The sequence below is a fragment of the Ambystoma mexicanum genome, chromosome 2q, assembly GCF_040938575.1.
Source record: "Ambystoma mexicanum isolate Mex_15411 chromosome 2q, UKY_AmexF1_1, whole genome shotgun sequence".
Lineage (NCBI taxonomy): Eukaryota > Metazoa > Chordata > Amphibia > Caudata > Ambystomatidae > Ambystoma > Ambystoma mexicanum.
In genome coordinates, this window is record NC_090924.1 from 414,725,103 (window position 1) to 414,749,216 (window position 24,114).

Below are 24,114 nucleotides of genomic sequence, written 5' to 3' on the forward strand. Positions count from 1 at the left end.
CATGGCGTGGCAATAGCCCCTGGTGTAGCTTAATTTAAGGTTAATAACTTTGAGTAAAAAATTATCTATGAAGACAGTAATCCATATAAGAAAAAATATCTTAACAATTATAGATGACATAATAGCCATATGGAACGCACAGAGACAGACCGAAGAGTTCATTTGATGAATGAACGTACAAGACAGACGCTTCCAATATCACTGTTTAGTAAGGAGAAGATTCATTGGCTAGATTTAACCATACATTCCAGCCAAAGAGTCTTGAAAATTAAACTTTCTGCAAACCCACAGATATAAATGCCATATTGCACAGGTAATGCTACCAACTACTAAACACCTTAATGTCAATATATCATATGATCAGTTTTTAAGACTCAAAAGAGATAGTAGCTATAAGATAACCTATGCAAAATAGTCTAACTTGCTGATATAGGAGTTGCTAGTGAGAAGGTGTCAGGTTAAGAAGTTGAGAAGAACAGCAAATAGGGCATATAATAATATTAGACATACTCTATTGGATGAGAAAGGGGTAAAACGAATGAAAAAAATGTCAACAATAAAATGTGTGGAGAATTCTGAATAGTGAAAATTAGAATTAACCAAACTAACATTTGCACATTAAAGTAATACCTTCAAAAGAAAAAGAATAATCAGAAATTATATAAAAAGAAAGGACCGAAATGCACCTACCACCATTACACAGTTGTGGTGATTAAAGCACGTAAAAGGCTATTACACATTTGGTAATTGCACAATGTGTGCACAAACTAACAAAGGAGATAAGGAAGTAGAGCTTGGAATGAGAAAGAAATGGTAGCTGAGGAGCATGACGGAATGTAATACTAAAATGGTCATTTATTTGATTATATGCCTAGGCAGTTTGACATCTGTAGGCAAAGCAGGAAGAAATGTCAAGACCAGGATGAGTGAGCATAACAGCTGGATCAAGAAACACATAATGACAGCTCAGGTGAACATGTTGTACATTAAGATTACAGACCAGAAGTGGTTAAGTGGGTAATATTGAAACAGGTACAAGGCAGACATCATTAATATATATGAGAAGAAATGAGTCAAGGCTACCTCTCCCTTTGACGCTAGGTAAATGTTTACACAACTACATGTAGTTAAGGGATTTTTCCATTAACAGTATTTGGTCACACTGTTGTCACACAAAAGCAGTTAAAACAAAGTTTATTATAAAATTTCAACAGCAAAATAAAAACAGAAACAAGAGTCACATGCATGTAACTGATCTAGTCAGTTTATAGTTCAAGTAATGCTAGATGGGTGAGGTTAGTAGGGTGTTTATGTGCTACAGACAAATACATGGCACGTTTCAACTGTCAGAGTAATATTGAAACAGGTACACGGCAGACATCAGCAACAAGGAAATGCAGTATTTACTCTGTACTAAGAGCGATGATTTTTATAATGCAAAGTGACAAAGTGGAGATGAATCATATTGTTGAATAGGAAAGACTTTTAAGTAGTATAACATAAGATACTGTGGTTGTAATCCTGAATAATTTGAGCCTATAAATTCAGTAAACATCTGATCCTAAAATACACCTTTAAGAGGATAAATGAATGGTGACGTTGGAGTATCATTTAAATATGTAATACCAGAGTGAATTAACATGATATGAGAGAAGAGAGGTAAAATGAAGTCAACAACTAAAATTCTCAGCCAGTTTGTCATCCACAATTAATCTTGCAATTATAATCACACGAGAGATAAAGTGAAACGAAGAACTATAATTCCCAGTGAGCACGTAGTATGTAAAGAAAACACCCTAATGAACAATCAAATCACCCCCATAAATGTTTTTTTTCAGACATGTCCAGCAATACAAAGAGCAGTATTATTTAATTGGATTAGTTTATTGGATTAGTTATTCTCTGTCTCTTTTCATATCTCTATATATCAAATTCAAATATGTTTGTGGCAGAATTTGTGGAGAAGCATTGTCAGTTATACAATTCCAAATGGTTTCACCAATCTGCACCAAATGTTGCATAGTTGCCTGTTAGGACCGTCCAGAAATTGCTGGCTACATGACATTTAGACACCCAACCCCTATCCCCAGATTTCAGCAAAAGTCCACATTTGTTTGTAGGTTTGTGACTTGGCAAAGTGTTGTTACTTATATAATTCCACATCATTTCACCAATCTGCACCACATTTTCCATAGTTACCTGTCAGGACCGTACAGACATTACTGGCTACATGACATTTGGACATCACACCCCTTTCCCTGGATTTCAGCACATGTCCAGATTTGTTTGTGGGTTTGTGGCTTGGCGAAGCGTTTTTCCTTATACAATTCCACACCGTTTCACTAATCTCCACCAAGTTTTGCATAGTTACCTGTTAGGACCCTCTGGACATTACTAGCTACATGACATTTGGACACCCCAACCTTTCCCCGTATGTCTGTAACTTCACACATGCGACGGTTGACTGAAATTGGTGAAACATCAATGTGGTTGTAGAAGGACTGGTACCGACACGAGGAACAAAACACAAGGACCATGCACTAGGATCAGATTCAGGAAATACTTCTGGACACTGTTACTGAGTACAACTCAATCAATATTGTGGTGGATGCCAACAAAGCCTTAAAATATTCAACAGAATTCCTCAACTCACTCGACCCCCGGTAATGCCACCACATCACCTTCGACTGAAAGTTCGGTCACCCATCATGCTGCTTCGCAATCTCGACCCACCTAGGCTGTGTAATGGCACAAGACTATGCATTAAAACATTGCTGCCCAAAGTAATTGAAGCGCCATTGTTCACGGGAAGGGAAACAAAGAAAGGTTGTTTATAAACAAGCCTTACAACGAACATGTACTTTAGTAATATTGAACTTTAGGTCCATAGTTGTTGGCACTGTCAGCATCATGTCACCTATCATGCTGCTCAGGAATCTCCATGGGGTTCTCACGTACGGTTATAGGTTTCAGAATGACTTTTTAACAAGAACAATAAATTGTGTTGTGTAGTCTTTATAAAAAAACATTTTTAAAATGAGAAATAATTTTTAAAAAAATTTAGTTAATTTTCCTTTTCACCTGTCATGATATATTATGCAGCACAAGCAAGTCAGGGACCCTTTGTCCCAATAGACCAGGAACAAGGCAGGTGTGTTGTTAATGAAGACTTTGTTAATTCATGATTTTAATATTCAATTGAACAAAAAAATATCAGCAGTCACTAAACTTGTGGCAACACAATGTACAGGCTTCTAGAAAATCAGCAGGTTAAGATAGACTTCAATGCAACACCCAAATTTGTGTTGTGAAAAGCAATGCAAAATAATGTCCCTCAACTTATAGCAGGAAGGTTAAGTGCTCATCCCTGTGACAATGGAAAACTGGGTTTTCAATGATTTAATATTACTGCTATAGGACAGCACACAAGGGTACTTCAGGCTGCTTACACGAGAAAACACAGAGGGCTTCAAAATCCACTAGCTAGCACACATAGGAAATTTGCATTTAACACAGGCAACACATGAGACAGAAAATCCCAAAAAAATAAAGGGAATGCAATTCCAAATCAGTGAGCAGGGTCTGATAGAGTAAGAAGGGTATAATAGGAAATATGAGTTTCAAAGGATAAAAGACATTTTTGGAAAAATGAAAATTGAAATCACATTGAATTTGACAGGAGATGGAAATGACAGGCAAGCTCAAACCATGAAAAATGAAAGAAAGGCAATACCAAATCAATCCGAGCTTAGAATCTGAAAGAGGAGGGGGAATGATCTAGGAAAATCACTGTTTAAAGGATGAAAAGAAATATTTGGAAAAACGAAATTAGAAATCCCACTGAATTTAGCAGGAGCTGGAACTGACACACCCGCTGTCAACAATGAGGAAGGCACATAGGAACCATGTTTTTTAGCGACATGACAGGGGCAACTCACAGTATGTTTTGGGACAAAGAGATACTCACAGTAGGAACAGCATTTTGGGATTATTATGGCAGATGCAAATGGGGATTCGTTTTTAGACACACAATTTAACACATGGACAAATTCTGTTTTAGCTCATAATGATAATAATTCTTTTGGGGAAACACTTTAATGACTATAACCATTACATAACAACACTGAGCACAATATGGTTGATTTCGATTGCAACAATCTTGCTCTGTGAATTTGAATGGGGGAATTAATTGATTTACTAAGCAAAATACTAGGGAAATAACTTACTTAACTATGCAAACCAACAAAGGACTTTTCAGGGGAAAGAAAACTATGATCAACAGATACACAAGGGAGGATTTTGTTCCATGAGAAAAATTACTTAAATGCACACAGGAACACAGTATTTGTCAAGGGGAGAGTTACCAAATTGCACAGACAAACTACTTTTCAATAGAAAAATGACTACATTTCACAGATAAAATAGAAGATTGTTCCTTATGGGCTCTCTAGGCTAGTGCTTAAACAGATAGGACTTGTTTAATCTATGGCTGTGGAGATCCATGCTTACAGAAGAAAAGGATTCTATAGTCAGCAGTGGCACCAGAGCTCCACTTCCAGAACAATCAAACAGGTCAATCAGGGCCTCACTTTATCCTCCCAAGAAGTTACTCCAGGTCCCTGCTTTACTCCAGGACTAGGCCCAATTTCTGCAAGTATAGCTCCAGATCTTCAGTCAGCTGCACACACAGATTTTTTTAGAGAGCCTACCCAGTTGAGGAGGAGTAACCTGTTCATGAGACAAATGACATTCCTGCTGTGTCATCCTCCTTGCACAACTGATTGGGCAGTGGTCAATGGTTTCTTACCCCTCCATAAGCCGGTAGGCTCAGAGAAAGTAGGTGTGATTTGAGTTGTCAGGGGAGGATACCCCATCAATCATATGACAAACCAGCGGGCTGGGTCTGGCTTTGGTACCTAGAAATCTCATATTTTAAAAACTACCCTTTCTCCTCATGTTAGGTCACCAATGGCCATATTTCTAGATACTATATTTTTCAGGCAATCACCTAAACATTGTTTGATGTCCGTGGGACCTACTGGTGTGATGCTACAATTTTCCCTAATTTCCACCCAAACTATATTAAGGACAAATTGGGCTTTCGATGAGCAGAATGCCTATCATCTGTTACGAATGTTCTCAAATTTTTATGATCGTCATACTTACACAGTTATCATAATCAATGTTTCCCTTGTAACTCTTGTTAAGAGTCCCAAAAATGTGGTTTCCCAAAAATCCCCCAAATCATTTTCGGTTGACCAAATGCAGCTTGAGGAAAGCTTTCCAGAAATCTGCACATGAATATTCTGAGATGGATATTAGTGATTTTACACAACGAAATGCATATCTCGCCATTGTGTACAATGGGACACCGACCCCCTCATTGAATTGTCCCCCACCGTCTGTCATGTGGGGCTGTGATGTCACAAGGGTTCATGTTCCTGCTTCAAAGGGCTTGATTGCCAGCTACAGCTGAGTTTTGGAGGTCCTTAAGTGCTTTTGATAGTAAAATTGAGAAGGCAGGGAATTCCTCCAGCCATCCCCTTGGCAACAGGGTTTGGACACAACCTGGATCACACCTCAAGAGCCCACAGCAGAAATGAAAGTGCAACTTCAGAATTTCCCCCACTGCCAGCATTTCTTAAATCAACTATTACAATGGCACAATTACAATATGTAAAAACCTTCATAGAGTAGTTGCCTGCAATCCCTGATTATAGAAAGTCACATAATGGGCCTCATTCCGAGTTTGGCGGCAGCCATGGAGCTATTAGCTCCATGGCTGCCGCCAAACGGGGCTCCTTTACCGGGTTCCCAGAATGGGGAATTACCGGCCCATTCCGAGTTCGGAGGGCCCGGTAATTCCTCCCTCTGGGAACCCGGGCCCGGACCTTCCCCATTCCCATCTGAGCACCCATGGGGCTCAATGGGAGAGGGAGCTAACAACGGGCCGATTACGACCGGCCCGTTGTTAGCTCCCTCTTCCCCTCACGGGACCCGGTAACGACGCCTGGTTTTACCAGGCGTTCTTACCGGGTCCCGCGAAGGGGACCTCGTAATTTCACAGAAAGGGTTTAACAGGTCCACCTCCATTAGCAGAGCCCGTTAGCCTGTTCCCCGAAGGTCGTAATGAGGCCCAATGTATTTTATAAGACTTTAGATGAACATGTGGAAGCTCCAAGTGTGAAAATTCGAAGCCCAATTGCCATGATTACTCCAGAAAGTTCCAGCTGTGACCCTTCATTATGTTGCAGTTTCACATTAATCCACATGGATTTTGCAAATTGTCTTTTCATGATGGGCTCAGAATAAACAAACTTACCTTTCCTTCATGGCATATCTTTTACACATTTTGAAAAACATGTCTTTAATATAATGAGAGGGAAAAACGGATTCTTGAAGACCATCATTCTTGTTACAGTAAAAACCCCAGTCTGTTGTGCAGGCTTGCACACATGTTGATCTTTTCATTTACATGCTGGACGTCCCTGTTTTTGACAACATGGTTTCAGCCTCTCTGGGTCTTTTGCAAAAGTGCCTTGAGGTCTTCCTCTCATGTGTGGCATGGGAATTTTTCATGCCTCACTAGACTTAAATGCCTAAATTTGCTCCTTCGTATTTGGGAACGGGCCTCATTTTGACTGTGCTCATGCGCAGGCCTTTTGCTGAGGGGCATATCTCCCCCTCTGACTCCTGCCTGTATTTATGTTATTTTAGGGCTATTTCACCCCACACACCTTTTTATGGAGCCTTTCAGAAAAGCATAAAGCTATCTTAAGGTATTTCTAACAAATATACCTATAAGAAAACAAAGTCCGGGGTAATGCTAGGTATATCAGCTAGCAATTCATAAAACAGTATTTTCTAATGTAAAGAGTAGGATAAGAAATTACATGTATTTTGTACATAAAATCCCTGTAGAGATATGGAAAAATTATACACCACACAAAGAGATTAACAGAAAGGAAAACTAATCCAAGACTTTATGAAATCAACACTTCTGATCTAATCAGTCTGATATTATTATTATTATTATTATTATTATTATTATTATTATTATTATTATTATTATTATATTGCTTTAAACCCGCAGCACACCCATATGCCCCAGTGCGCACATAAGAAGGTAAGTCACTGCCTTTACATGTTAGAAAAGTTTACACATGCTAAAGTGTCAATATGACACAAATAGTGGCCACTATCTATCATTATTTAATCTATTCTTCAATATTCTAGTATAAAAATGAAGGCCTGCATAATGCTTAATGAACAAAGGATAGTTATGATAAAATAAGGTTTCCAGCTAAGTCATGACATTTAAAAAGAATATTCATTAAAGAATCAAAACCGAAAAATGTAAGCATTGATTTGTTGTTCCCATCGCACGTCCTGATTACTGAAAACGTTTTGGTGGATACCCCTGATGACTGTCAATGCAATATTGCCAGCAACAGGACAAACACATGTACATGTGTTAGGGAGAATTCTCAAGAATGGCTAATTTCCCTTACCTACTGAGTCCCTCAGCAGCTTTGCTGGATTTCTGGGATTTCTTTCTTTCACCTGGTAAGAGTGTGAGCCCTTTTTCCCCACTCTTGTGTTTTGCTGTGTGTGTTAAACATTTTTGTATTCATAGACTGTGGAGCCTCACCTACTCCACAGGCATTATCTTTTTACTGAGTGTTACACAGCACCTTCAGTGCAGTGACACAGGGTTGTCTTTTAAACTTCCCAACTCAGACTCCATTTTCTGGAACTGACTACTGTCTCCCAGAACACATAAAGTTGCCATTAACTTTATTAGCCTATGTAAAACCACAGACCCAGTACAAACCATTTTACATGGAGTACTGGAGAGGGTTAATACTTAACCCTTTTTGTCTGTTTCTCTTGGAGCATTGTTTCGCTCCCTTTTTCATCAAGACTTGGCTGGTGGCAGTGGTAGCTACCCTATTTTTCCTACTGCGGTTATCTTAAATAACCTTGGTATTGTTTTAGGCTATCTTGGTAGCCTCGAATTTAAACCCGCTAGACCATATATGGTTTATTACGGTTCCGGCTGGGTTTATTCACCATTTCTTTTTGTAAAAGTCTTTCTCGTGTTTTACTCTGCGCGTCAAACCAGGTTTTATTCCTTTGTTCACTGTCTTTTCGCAGGCTTCTACGCAGAAGCCCTCCTTAGGCGCCTGTATGTCAGGTAGGATAGGATGTGAGGGAGGGGTTTAGGACTCCCTGCACACGGTCTCCTTGGAGACCCATGTCACACTCTGAAATGATTGGCTGTGGTGACTGTCTCGGCGGGACAGCCATCCTGCTGTGTGATTGACAGCCAGGCAGTGTGAATGGGGGAAAACGGAATAAAAAGCAGGTCTATGGGTCTGGAAAGGCAGAGTCACCACTGGAACGAAAGAACTGACGAGGAGCTGATGGAAGAGGACCCCTACAAATACTGAACCGCCCAGTGAAGCCGTGCTGCAGGTCTGAATCCTCCAACTCCAACAACAAAGAAGAGCATCCAGGAATCTTCTTCCGCTGAGCTGGTGGGACCAACCAGTTTGTCCAAACTGCAAGCCGGGACTCCCTCCTCTGGTCAAATTCACTGTACAGAGCTACAGTGGGCCGGATAGCCAGGAAGGTCGGACCCTGCTTGAGTTTTAAGGAGCACACCTTTTATTTGTTCCTTTGCTCTGCTGCTGGTTTCTTCCCTGGATAGTGCAGGACCCTCCATTCTTCCTACTTCGTGTCAGTCCGACAGTCGCTTCAGGAATCGTGAGCTTGCAGGAACTACCAGGAACGTCCGCCTCAGCTACAGCTTCTTCTCCATTTAAATGTACTGTGCAAATCCGGTTGTGCATTAAGTTCAGCCGCGGTGAAGGTGTGTGAAACCTTTCGCCAATTCCAGGGCTTGTCCTTCTCTTCTCTTTAAACTAACTTTTCTGCCGACCAACTTCGTTCAGAACTCTTGGCAAAGACTTGACCACGAACTACCCTGAACTGTGTGATCTCGAGCAAAATAATTTTGTCCTATTGACTTTGGCCCTAAAACTATTTGATCTGATTCCATCACTGTAGTTCCTCTTTTTAGATTGCCCTGCTTACTTACCTGTTGGTGCTGCTCAATTTTAGCCTAACTTTTTTTTCCCTCCCTTTTTAAATTGCTGGAGTTCCATTTTGCTCGTACTTCGTTTTGAGTTTAAACTTGTTCAGAATCTATTGGGAGTGGTGTGGTGTATTGGTAACATGATTTTTCAACTGCTTTACTTTAGTGAAATGTTATACAACTGATGTGTAAATAAATGTATATTCTTTTACTCAGAAACCTTGAGTCAGTGTTTGTTTGAATCATAGTAATTGCTGTCCTTTGTGTGACCATTTGATACTGCTCACTTACTCTTGAGATAAGTCTGGCGCTCAGCCATCGCTACCACTTTTACTGTGTAGTACAGGCTTGTACCAAAGGTGAATTTGTGCTGTCACTTGTAGTCTTAATTGTGTGTGTTGTTCCCAAAGGGTACTGCATATAATTCCGCCTAACAACATGCAGGCATTCATAACAGTTAGGATTTATCTCCACTGTGCAGCATGTGGTTACAATAGAATAGTGTAATCATTATGAGATACAAACCAGATCAAATAGGTTTCATTGACTGTAAAAGACTACAATAAAGCTTAGAATATTTGATTGAGAATTATTCTTCAACTGTTCATATTTGCGTGCTTTTGAAGTTAAAGAAAAAAGGGGGTGATTTAGATTTCCTATTTACTGATACTGAATTGTAACATAGCACCAGATGGCATCCTTCAAAGCCATTAGGACATTTAATCTACACACTCCAACCCCTTCTGAAATATTTGACCTTCAGTCTTTTCTTAGTGACCGTGCTCACTAGTCTATCCATAAGCTACCTACCCACACCGGTCGGGTGGGGTAAATCTTTGGATCTATTATTCATCTCCACCTCTTTCTCAGTTACGAATATTACTGTCACATTGGGCCTCATTACAAATGTGGCAGTACAGTGACAATGGTGCCGCTAGTGCTACCGGCTCCGTTGTTACCGTACCACCACATTACGAGTACTGCTCGCGGGTGCCGCTCTGCACACCTGGTGAGACCAGGCGTGCAGAGAGACACCCGCAAACAGAATTCATGATTGCACCAGCACCATTATCAATAGTGCCGGTGCAACCATGCTCCCCACACCCATTCTGCCCTATGGGGCAGAATGGGGATTGGGAGCCCACCCACACCTGCGAATGGGCAATTACCAGCCTATTCAACTCGTAATGGGCTGGTTATGGCCCATTTGCGGGTGCCGGTGCCGGTAGCATGTTTGGCGGTAGCCGTGTCCGAAATACAGGCATGGCTACCGCCAAACTTGTAATGAGGCCCTGATCAATCCATTGTTTCCACCACCATCTTCTTTCCACCCTCTGACCTCTCCTCACCACTTTCCTCTGCTATTAGTAAAAGGTCAGTTAAGCCTTCTGCCATTCCTCCCTTTCTGGCTGACCTAAAGTTCTCACTCTCCTCCTTCACTCCTGATGCCTCTTCCAATCACACTTCCTTCTCCAGCTTCCAATCCCTACTATATGACTCATTTGCCCCTCACTTCTCACTGCTAACTTATACCCCTAAATCTCAGCATCCACAATCATGGGTCATCCCATAAATACAATCTCTCTGTACTGAAATGCGTTGGCTGCTGCAGAAATGTAGGCGCACCCACCCTCACGATGATTTGAATCTCTACCTCTCGCCCTGAAATCTCACAAGTGAATTCTGCCTCATCCTCATTGACTCTAACTTCAACTCTCCTCGCTGGCTACAGGGCACCCTAGATGAATACTACTTACAGACATTTTCTGACTTTCCTCAAACACCCTCCTCCTACATTCTACACTTTGCTTATTCTGTAATCATCCTCTTCCTCGATATTCCACTTAAATAACACTAATACTGAAGACATCATATCTCTACAGATGAATGCTAACCCGTCTTGTGCCCAATCAGACCCTCTTGTTTCTCAGCTAGATAAACATATTTCCCCTTTAGTGATCTCGCACCACACTGAACTCTACAACCTGTACTTCGACTATGCTTGCTTTCCATTTATTTTCAAAACAGCCACAGTCATCTCTCTTCTAAAAACGAAATGGTCTAACCCACACCTACCAGCTAATTATTGCCCTGTGTCTCTCCTTCAGCACTACTCTAAAGTGTTTGAAGGTGTTGTGGTCAACCGTCTTATGAATTTATTACACATCCACAACCTTTGAGGCCCCCTACAAGCAGGTTGATGCTCCTGTCACTAATGTAAATTGCTCTTATTAATGTCTTCAACTTCATCACCTCTGTTAAACACTCCAAACTATCCTCTAGCGTAATTCTCCATGACTTATCGACTCCCTTCGACACTGTTCATCACTTGATCTCCTTAATATTCTTTTCTCTTGTGATTCATGATCAAACCATTGCATGGATTGAATCCTACCTGGCGCCTCTCCAATTATCTGTCTCCTAGAGCAGCAACACAAGTTGGTGTTCCACAAGACTCTATCTTGGATCCACTCCTCTTTACATTCTACACCTATGCGATTGGGGCACTAATCTCTTCCTTTGGGTTTGCATACCAACTCTTGGCAGATGACACCCAAAATATCTGTTCTTTTCCTCAACTCTACTCTGATCTCTCTATCAACATTTTGAACTGTCACTCTGCCATTAAATATTGGATGGCTTTGCATTCTCTGATCCTGAACTCTACCAAAACAGAGGTTCGCTTCTTCTTCCCCACCAAATAGTATTTCTCATCTCTTCCTCTGCCTATCCAGTTCCCACCTAACACTCTCCTCTACTCTTCTTCAGTTAGAACTTCAGCATCAGCTATGATTTTTCTCACACCTTCTCTAATTTCATCTCCAAAATGGCAACAGTTGCAGGCCACAACCTACTAAATATTAGGAACATTCCTTTGAAACTGCCAAATATTTCTTAACCACACTTGTCTTCTCTAAATTGAACTACTGTGCCAGCATTTTCTTTGGTTCCCCAATTACACTTTTCATCCTCTTGACAAGATCATTACCTTTGCTACCAGGACTCTCTTTAAACTCCCTCACTTCAAACCTGCTTCCTCATACCATCACCAGGTTGAATGGTTAACGATGCAAAGCATTTTCTGATCAAAAGAGCATTGTTCCACCAGGTTGATATAAATAAATAAATAATGGTCTGGGATAAATGCAATGCTGAAAACAACATTTATCAAAGCCAATTTGTCAACTCTGATCCAACTGTAATAATACATTGTGAATTGGGGCAACTTTGGCTTTTAGTAATGGCAAAATGGAAATACCTCTCACTTTATAGAAACATGTTGGATCCATGCAAGACTTAATTATTCTTTACTTTGAACCTAGTATGAAACAAGTCAAATAATATAGAACTAACTGTCTGGGTAGCCTGTTGCGTTTCAGTGCTGAATTAACATGTCTGCTGTACTGAGGAGTGAATTAATAACACCACAAATATTTTAAAAAATCAATGTATGAATTGCAGATTGTGAACAACAAAATGAAAGCAGATTTGACGCGCAGATCCCGTGTTAATTGATTGACTTGGTTGTATTGTTGTGATTTATAAATTCACAATGAGTCTGTTAGTTCAAAGGAACTTGATATTTATTTTGCTTGTAGAGAAAATCAGCCGACACGTGTTTCGACCCTCTGCGTCGTTGTCAAGGCTGAACATAAAACAATATGAGTAGATGAAAAATGAAAAATTAGTTTTTTGCAGGCAAACCCAATAAATACAGTATTTTCACGGTTGGATTACAAACTTGAAAGAATAGTATTTGTTCATATCATAACATAGATGGTTGGACAGAAATATATACATCATATGCAGTGAATTGTCATATCGTTCTCTTGTCACAATTCAGCAATAAATCAAAAAAGAAGTATAACAAACAATACCATGATTCAGTCGAGCGGGAAATGTTGGCAATAGATGTTGAAGTATTCATAGTGTAGCCAAATCGAATATGATAAAAAATTTGAAATAAAGATCAGTGTAGGTTAACATAATAATTTCTCATATGCTCTTAGCAACACACACAGGAGCGTATCATGGGCACCCAAGGAAGGGGGAGGAGGTGAGTATAGAATATACCTTATAAACCTGAAGGAATAAACAGAAATAAGTATCACCCATGTCTATAGGAAATGTTGAAAGTGATGGGCAAGGTGAATGAGCATATAGTGAAATTATAATGAACCATAAATAACAAGTGATATTTGCCAATAGCTTTGGTAAGGGATATAGCCAATATGGCTGTCTGAGTAGTATCCACCCTGGAGGGTAGGTTTCAATATTGACCTGAGTGATAAGAAAAAGAAATACAATGTTTTGAAGATCCATGTCTGAATGCAATCCAAAAAGGATTATAGTCGAGGCAGATGCCCTCTTACCCTAAATGGCAGGTAGCAATTACTAGGCAAAAGGAAGTAGTTGAAGATGAGCTCTTCAATGAGATAACTACAAATAGAAAAGAGAATAGGCTGATAAATGTAAGAGAATATATATATATGGGTGCTGCCATAAGAAAGGCACTGAGTGCGCAAGATATTAATTAGGGACTTATCTAGTGGTAATATGATGTCCTAAATGTCAAGTAGGAGGGTTTAATCCCCAGCTCTGGGTAGAAAGAACAGTAATCCGGCCTAACGTGTGGCCGGAACGTCTGTAAATACAAAACTAACTCTGATGGCGGTGATGTCAGACGCATGTCACGCACGTGACGCCACACGCATGTAGGCGCGAGTGACGTCACGTACACGGCAAGCGCTCCCGAATTAGTAAACAAAGGATGCCATATGTAATAGATAAAAAGGAGAATCACCCAAGTATCTGAAAACAAAGATATAGGGAATCTAGGAAACGGAAATGGATATGTGAAATAAATTAATAGCATAGAGGTGCTGCAAGAATGCTGAAATTGAAGTAGTTCGTTGTAGATAAATACGGGCACAACGTATCCACGTTATAGGTTCAGAAAATGGGAGGCGTGGCCAAATGAGATGCTCTCATGTGGTTATTTTAATATATGTAAAAATAAAAGCATATAGTGCTATATTATCCTGTAAAGAGGTAGAGGGAGAGAAATAGTCACAGAGACAAGTACTAGCAACCTGATGTACTTGTTAAGTGGGGTAGTTGCTAAGCTTAACAGGAAATTGACAATGATATAGGTAGTTTGGGGGCAATAATTGTCTCTAAGAAGCACAAAAAAAGAAAATTAAAATTATAGAGAACTAGGCATATATGTACCAACATTAGTCTGGAATAAATGAATGCAATCATAAATAGTACTGATGACAATTGCAGTATCTAAATAGGACAGGAAGTGAACAAGCATATATATAATCCAAAACAGTTAGAATGCTAGTGTCAATGTCTTAGCATAACAGAGATTGAGCCACACAAAGAGATTTGGGTATATGTTAACCAAACTTGAATTTACATGGATAAAAATAATCTGAAATTGTAATACTTGACGTTAATATATCTTGATACAACAAAAGGTTAGCACAAATATAAATAAACAAAAACCATGGAATACTAGTAGGATAGCATCTTAGCATAACACAAAATAGAATAAACAAAAGTTCATTAGGCATTCAGTAAATTGGTTGGATGATTGGTGCTCAATGCATTACAGAAATACGTGTATTTCATGGTCTGTGTTAAGGCCTATGGTGGTGCAACGAAAGCGACAAATAAGCTTTGATTCCAGTTGTCTGAGTTTAAGGCTTATATTGCCTCCTCGTTTACCACACTTTGCTCTGATCAAACCTGTGAAAAGTATGTCTGCTTGATTGTCCATTTGCTGTTGGGTTTGCCAGTGTAAAGCCAAGGGTAAGTCAGTGTCCATTTTCTTGAGACTTGAGAGATGTTCTCTGATGCGAATCCATAGTTGCCTAATAGTGCTTCCTATATATAGTTTATGACACACACAGATAATAGCATACACTACTAATTTGGATTTACAATTAATAAAGTCTTTGATTTTGATTGATATGCCGCTGTTGTCTACAAATTCTTGACAGTTGAATAGGCAGTCGGTAAAGAACAGAGGGGCACAATTTATTTTCCTATATTGCAGATACATAGAAAGCCTTAAACGTGGTACTGCTGTATTGTTATCAACTCACCAATGCAAATGGAGAACTTGGTATTTACGTTTGAAATTCTATAAGCATGTCAAAAAGTACACAGGAGCCCGAGGTCCTGTTGATTTTTTTCACAACCCAAAGATCATAGACACTTTAAAACACCTGGTGGTCGAATTTGTGGAATTAGCCCAAAGGAGATGGTTATATGTTAATGCATTTTTTTGTTGTAAATTTTATTTCTTCATCTGAACTTTGGAACAGGATACTAGCAGGAAAACAAAACTCTTTAATACAATCTGGTATAAGATTTGTAATACATATTTGTCCTAATGTGCCTACCATTTCCAACAGATTTTAAAATTCTATTCTGAGATTTTGTTTAAAAAGTGTGCTTCGCTACCAGGAACAAACTAAAAGCCTACCTCATTTCCTCTATGTTATCTCCCATTTGTCTTCAAGCTAACATTTTTTCCCTCACCTCTAACCTGCCTGTGTCCCTCACTTTCTCCGCCTCCCCTCTAGCACTTCATCCATTATGGTCACATCCCTAACACAGCTTGGCATACTGCCTACCTGCACTTACAAATGTCGAATGCTGGTGGTCCTTAATCTATGTTGTTGTGGCAACAAGGAATGAAAAAAATAAAAAGTAAACCTATCTGTCTTTAACTGTAATGTGGTTTCACTACATGAACTAAAGAAACTTGGGTGCTCCTCAGGAAGTCCATGAAAGTTCAAATTGAAAGCACTGTCCCAGGCAAAATGTTCCTACACTATCCCTGTCACTACAATAAAACATATTAAAATTCTTGTTCTGATCGTGACAAAGAATTACTCCCATCGTCTGGATGCAAAGGATGTCAAGTCTTCTCAAAGTAAACGTTCCAAGCTTTTCATAACAAACAAACAGTTCTATGAGATCCTTGTGGGTCTAGGAGAATGACTCCCTTCTCCTAGTTGGTTCCCCAATGTTCCTTATAGTATTCAACAAAACTTGTAGTTCTTGCAATGGGGGTTTGATACACTCTGTTTCTTTGTACCCTTAATCTTGCCCCCATTGGGACGACAGAAAAGCTCAGCGTTCCTCTCGACTCTGCAGCACCGCACTCTTGTGGAACTGCCCAGAGAATTGCAGTACAAAGTGTTTTACTGCTTTGTCTGCTTCTTCACAATTTATAGTATTGAATCTTCCCGGCCCTCTCCCAGAATTGTACTTGTTCCCATTACCTTCTCCTGGGGAACTCTTCACTGGTTTTGGGGGTCTTCTTTGTCTGCTGCAACTTCATCCTTCACACTACTTCTGTGGCCTGCTTCTCTCCGCAGCCAATTGTTGTTGGTGCAACCACCTTCCCGTCTCTCCACGTTTACTTTGCCGGTCACCTACAGGTGTGCAAGATGCTTCTCGGATGTTCTGCTGTTTGGCTCTTTAATTTTGGAATTGTGCCTTGCTGCAGTCTCCTGAAGTTCAAGCTTGACATTACGGGCTCAGTCACAGCCTCCTTGCTCTCAGGGTTCTCCTTCTGGACATACAACAGCTCTGAGCATACCAGAACCGCACGTGCCAATTCTGGATGAGTAAGAAGATAATGGAGAACTCAGTCCTTCTTTGCTGTTCAGTTAAAATAGCGGGGATGGCTGCAGCATAATGTCAGTCCAACTGACAGCAGCTGATCGAGCCTTCCTCCTGCTCGATTGTAGTATTCTCAAGCTCTTCTTCGTCTCTGTACCTATGACATCAGGGTGATTTGATATTTTTCACTAACACATAGTTTTAGACATGACCATATGTGTAGAAGGTTTGGGCATTAACATCGGCCTGTGGGGATGGACTTTAAAGGCGCTGTGTCTACCAATCATGTCCTTGTCCCCAGGAGTGGAGTCCCATTCCATCAGATCCTCCCGTTTTTCTTAAACCCACGGGGGGGACTATTGGTTAGCAGCCTCACCTCCCTAGCCTCATGTAAAGGGGCTCCCCCTGGGTAGAAGTGACTCTATCTGAAGGATCATCACATACCCTTCCCATTAGGCTTACCCATCTACTCGCAAAGGAAATCGAGACATGAAATCAACATTTCCCTGTTCCCTTCCCTTCCTGTGCTTAACATGAAAACAGAATGGCTGTAAATCCAAAAACCAGCACATAATTCAGGAGTGTGTGTCTTTGCGTAGACTAAGCTATATCAGGGGGAGTGGTCTGTCAACTGGCAACCTGTAAGCAAATATCGCAGATGTCCCAAAGCCAATTGAATAGCAAGGGCCTCCAATTTCATGGTGGCCTCATTTTCTTCATGCAGGGACATTTTCTACTCGTATAGAGGATTGGATGTTCAACCCCATCATGGATTTGTGATAGGACTACCCCCAAAACCAACCTTCAAAGCATCCATATGCAGGATAAACTCTTTATTGAAATTGGGTACCTTAAGTATCAGTTTGTTGCAGAGGATGTGCTTAAGAGTAGTGCAACTAGCCTGGTCCTATTTGTCCCACTGTATTTTCGACGGTTCAGCATTATTTAGTTTATCGGTCAAGTCAAGTCAGAAGCAATGTTCGAATAATTCGGGAGGGATAAGCTGCAGCTAATAGCCTGCAAGACCCAAAAATACTCTTAACTCCCTTTGGTTCTTAGGGGGAGGAGTTTCACTAACTGCTTTAACTTTCTCCGTTTGAGGTCTTACCAAGCCATTCCCCACAAAGAAACCCAGATCTCTTATGAGTGACTGGGCCAAGTGACATGTCTTTGGGTTCGCTGTCAAACCTGCCTGTCTCAGGGTATTTACAATTTCATACAGGTGGTGTAGATGTTCATCCCAGGTCTGACTATAGAGTCTGACCCAGGTCTGACTATGGAGTACAATATCATCAATTCGCAGAGTCGTGGAGTCGTGGCAGAGTCGAGAGCAGTCTCTGCAGTCCAGACTCTACTCCAGTGTGTTCCAGTGCAAGAGTCTATCCTCGCTCTCTATTTGTGGGAGGACTTAAAAACCCACCAACACCGCGGAGCGGCCGCGGAGTCGTGGAGTCGTGGCAGAGTCGAGAGCAGTCTCTGCAGTCCAGACTCTACTCCAGTGTGTTCCAGTGCAAGAGTCTATCCTCGCTCTCTATTTGTGGGAGGACTTAAAATCCCACCAACACCGCAGAGCAGCCGCAGAGTCGTGGCAGAGTCGAGAGCTGTCTCTGCAGTCTATGGCAGGGACGGCAAAGCGGCACTCCTTGGATGGAAAAGGTGAGGGTATAAACACCAGAAGTAAACAAGGACGTCTCCTAGGTTGTGCAGGAGGAAGCACTCCAGAGAGGAGACACTTTACAGTACAACCTGCAACGGACTTAAAATTGACTCCCCTTCACAACTCGAACAATGAGCCACAGAGCTCACTTCAAGTTCATCAGCGACCCCGACAGGTAATCAAGAAGGGGAGGGAGGGAAAAACCAATCCAACTAAAAGCCCCCCCCCCAACATTGAAGAAAGAACCTTAGTGGGGGCGAGTGAAAATATCTCCGACATTACGGCGAGTAATCCCCCAGAACACGTGGAACCATCACCAGTTACAACGGCACAAACATCACTTTCCACGCAACTGCAAAACAGTGACTCTCATCTCCCCTCCTCTAATGAGGAGACTCCCGCTACACCCGGCAAAATGTCCTCACTCAAAGCAGTTGCAGAAGGCTATAGGAAACAACAGACGTCCCCTGCCCCCACTAACCCCAGTCACAACAGTGGCGAAAGCGTGCGGTCCCGAAACCTCACCTGTGGTGGAGGAGTGGAGGAGGAAATGGCTGCGATGGTGGAGCCTTCTATGCAGGCGGTGAGCATTGGAGTAGAGCGACCGTCCTCGATCATATTGGTAGCGGTGCACGCGCACCCGGAGGTGGAGGACCTCGCCCCCGTCGAGGGCACACCTGGCACCACAGCCTTCGAGAGTGGATCTGGGGCCGGCGGGGCAGGGAGAGGAGCGCCTGCCGGAGGGCGGTTTCCCCCCACGATTTGAGCCCGCAGGGCCGGGAAAGGAGTTCCTCCTGAGAGGCGGCACTTCCCCGGGCCTGGTCCTGGAAGAGAGGCAGAGGCAGGGCGGTGAAGTGGGAGGGACCTCCCTCCGGATTGACACCCCCGCTTCCCCAGCGAAAAGAGGATCAAATGCCTCTTAAACACTACCTCATAAGTAAAATAGTGGCCAGTACCACTAAAACGTCGACCCGAAAAGCACACGTTCAAAATCACCATATAAAAGATTGCACAAAAACCTAAACAAATTAAGCATCCTTAATCCATCCAGCTCCATGAACACACTACAGGAATACTTTGGCAGGAAAGGACGCCAAGATGGTTCTTTACATCATGACATCTTGGATGCTGAACTTCTGGCCATTGTAGAAGACACTGCAATGCATCTGACAGAGACTACTATCCCCTCTCTTCCTGTGGTTAGAAAGGAATCCACTTGCTTGCAAAAAAATCTTGAGGAGGTGTGCAATAAAAAGATCATTGAAAACGTCCCAGGTAAGGGCCGACCAGAGCCACTTATTGCAGGAGAAGAAAAAGCTAAGTCCACTCAGTCCAGCGCACCAGACCCAAGTATACAACTGGGTTATTTTTTAAAGCCCTCCTCGCCCCAACTCAGCTCAGAAAAAGCTGTGGTCCACCAACTGGAGGAAGTGACACCGGAACTTGGAACACCTCCATATGACCAAAGTGACCCTCCTTAGGGAAAAGAGACAACATATGAGGAAGTGGCACTACAACCTAGAACCTCAAATGATCTTGGGAATTTAACAACGGAAAAGAGATGCCTCAGAGTGACAAAAGAAAAAGTGGCAGCAAAATTCCTACAGAACAGCACCCTGCGAAACAGCCAACCTCAAGCCCTCGGCCATCAAAAACTACAGATAAGAAGAAATATGCAGACAAAACAACAAACACCAAAGATCAAAGGGCAAGTTTGCCAATAGCAAACAGATGGTTGAGCGAGGTTTCCAGCAAACAACCGCAAGACTCTCCCCAAAAGAAATTGGATGCGATGACCATTCTTTCTACAGTCACTATAGTGCTGGCACCCTTCGGAAAAAACTATACAAAGCTCTAAATGATGCAATGAAAGATCAAAACATACTGATTGCTATGATGCACACAAAAATACTCTTCTTAGAGGGTTTTGTGACTGCCAAGGAGAGAGACCCTAACAGGGATCTACGATCCAATTCAGACGAAAGGTCAAGTCAGGGGAACACAAGTAAAGAAGACAATAGGGGAGAACCAGAGGCAAAAGCTACAAGATCTTCACATACTCAAACTGAGACTTCCGGGGGAGCCACCTCCAATAGTGCATCAATAGTAGTAAACAATGTATTGCCGAGTATTTCAACAGTAGCCGCAAGACCTCAAAAAGTTGATCAGCGCTCTCTTATCACCCCTGCACCATTGTCGCCACAGGAGGGCGACGGTGGCGAAAACAATACATACCCTGGCCAAAAAAGAAGAAAATCAGATTCCAAACAGAACGTAAACGGAAGCTCAAAGTCGACATCTTCTCCAGCAATCTTCACGTTTACGGCAGAGCACATTTTTCCATCATTCGATATTTTCTCACAGAAAGCACTGACTCAAAATGAGCCGACGAAAAAGCCTGTTCTAAAGCAAATCAGCACAACAAAGGAGACGAAGGGCAAATCAGGGCTCGTGAAAGGACTCCCTATCGCTAAACCAAAAGGCGGTAAAAAGCCCACGGTCCTAAATCTTTGCAGTCCTACTCGTAAAAACTCCCCCACAACACCAGCTCAGAGTGAGCTGGTAGAAGAGGATGAGCAAGCCGGTGAACAATCATACGACTCAATAGACTTAATGAACTTAAGCTTATACACCGGTGAAGATTCCGAATCTGAAATTCCAGAAGATCTGCAACAAAAAAAGACCAAAAGAGATTCCACAGACCTTCGGCAGATGCAAATCTCAAACAAGACAGTGTTCTTTGCGGATTCCAGTCTGCCACCATATGCATCTCGGACACAAATTAAAAACACCAACAAAAAAAGCGCTCAAGGATCCATGGAGTCATCACAGTCACAAGGACTGAAGCGAAGACACTCAGGGGTCGATTCATGGAACAAACGTGCGCTGAAAATCCCAGCGCAAGCAGGCGCAAGGTGGCGCAAGCGTGAGAAAGCAAGGGCACGCCACATGTGCGATTCAAGGAAGGCGCTGCGCGTGTATACCACTGGTTGTGCGCCAAATCCGTGTGTGGTGCACGCAGCGGCACACGTCATCAAACGACGGAACAGTGGGAGTAACACGCGGAATGGGGAATAACGCATGAAAAAGAAGGCGTAACTGAGGAAGTACTGCAGGGAACTACACGGAATGCCCACACGCACGCGAACAACCCGTATTCATGGATCCGAATACGTGAAACCTGCGCATGGGAAAAGACGCGCATAGGCGTCAACGCGTCCGCCACAGGAAGGCAGGCGGAAGCGTCCCCGTGCACTGTATAAAAGTGCGCGCAAACAACAAACACGTATATATCGCTACGATGAATGCCCCATTTGTCGCAGCACTGATCATGGGACACCGCAGGAGGAGGAGAATAGCCAGGGCATGCATTTTTTCACCCTGGACAAGCCTTTTTGGGATGCCTGACGACCAGGTCTACGGCAGGTATAGGTTTCCACCTCGTATCATCCTAGACCTGGTCAGGGAGTGGGAAGATGACCTTACATCCCCCACCCTCTGCTCCCAAGCATTGAGCCCCTTGGAGAAGGTGCTCAATGTACTGCATTTTTTGGCCACTGGGTCATTTCAGCGGACTACTGCCATAGTGGGGGGGGTCTCACAGGTCACGCTGCCTACACCAGGTCTTGGCAATCATGACAGCGTGCCCCTCAGTCCGCAGGCACATATACATGCCCAGAACACCCACAGAAAGGCAGCCCGTTGTCCAGGAGTTTCACAGGGTGGCACACTTCCCCAAAGTGCTTGGTGCCATAGATTGCACCCATGTGGCCCTACGTCCACCTAGGGCCACTGAGCACATCTACCGAAACCGCAAGCACTGGCATTCCATCAACGTGCAGGTGGTATGCGATGCAAAGGGAATCATCACCTCTGTCTATGCAAACTACCCTGGCTCCACCCATGACAGTTTCATATACAGAATGTCCGCCCTGAGCCGGGCCCTGGAAGCTGGCCAGCATGGCGACACATGGCTCCTAGGTGAGTACAAATGCCAGTGCACATGCATGCATGTCACACACACACACAAATACACAAACCCCAATAATCACAACCATCATCACCTCTCCAGGGGACAGTGCCTACCCTCTGAGCAACCACATGATGACGCCAATCCGGAACCCCACCACACCACCCCAGGTAAAGATACAACGCTGCCCATGTTGCAACCAGGGCCATAGTGGAGCGCATATTTGGAGTGCTCAAGTCACGCTTCCGCTCCCTTGACCGCTCTGGCGGGCAGCTACTCTATGCGACACCAGTAGTGTGCAGGATCATTGTGGCAGCATGTGTCCTGCACAATGTTGCAACATGGCAGGGCGTACCAGTGGACATGGTGGTGCCCCCACATCGCCAACCACAGACAGAGGCGCTGCCCATGGGAGGGGACAGGGCACGTGGCGAGGCAGCCCGGACCCAGCTTGTGGCCACATTTTTCACCTAAACTCCTACCTCTGCAGAGTGCACACAGGCCTGGCACATACAAGGTGACAATCGATGATGACAAAGAGACAGTCAACTGTCACAACCTTACCACCCTGAGAATGTTGCCATGCAAGTGCCACATTGTGTGCATCCCTAGCTACTTAAACATAAGCAATCCTGTGTGACCAAAAGGCACAAATGCAAGGTGTGAATCACGCAGACCTGCAAAACAGGCCATGACTAAAACTGCTATGTCACCCAAACTCTCCCAAACCACAACATGACATGGCAAGCAATAGCTATACACCAACACAGCACCAATAAGATACACATTGACATGTGAAAAATGTAAAGTGGCATCACACAATGATGCCTGACATGGAATCAGATGAAATGACTGACCAACAACCTCCCACCCAAAAGAAGTCATACCGAAATGCATTCCAACAGTTGTAGTTGTAAAATAACAATGAATGCCTGTCTACATGCACATTGTGCATTGCAAAATCAACACGGCAGCTTCTGTGTGCCCTGCCCACCTCATGCAACACACTGCTCAGCGCACAGCATAGTGAACAGCCATTGTGTGTGACGCACACCCTGAGCATCACATCCAAGCGACAAACTACATCAAAAAGCAAATTACGCATGTACAGGATCCACAATTGGTCATAGATCATGTGCTGCAGGGACACAGTGGGCACCAGAAGGCAAACAGAGTGTACATGTGGACATTGAAGGGTGGGTGTACATTTAGTGGATAATAGAGCGAGTGTGTGGGTCAGTAGGGACATGCACTCAATATATGCTTGTGCCATCAAGTGACCATCAGTTTCCTCTACACATCACATGTGAACATTCACCATGTGTACACCCCAGCATGTCAAGCCACAACTATTCCCTCACACCTGAAAGGTAAACACAACACATGAACAGGCATTGATCAGCAGAATACATCATGTACATAGGATACTGCAATTACAATGTCAGGGTGTGCATCACACTGTAGGGCAAGGCAACTGTCAACAACAAAACACCCCCCCCTCCCTCACAAATCACAATGACCCACTGAACAACTGCACTTGGGTTATCTAGCCTTCATCCTTGAAGTTCACCTGTCCCCAGGATCACCCTTCCCCTTTGTCACCATCTCCCACCTTGTGTGTAAAAAGTGTCCAGCACCCTCAGAGGCCACCTTGACTTGCATAAACACCACATCAAAGAGAACTCAAAACAGGACAACACAGAAGCCAAGCAAAAAGCCTTCAGGCAGCAAAACAAACCA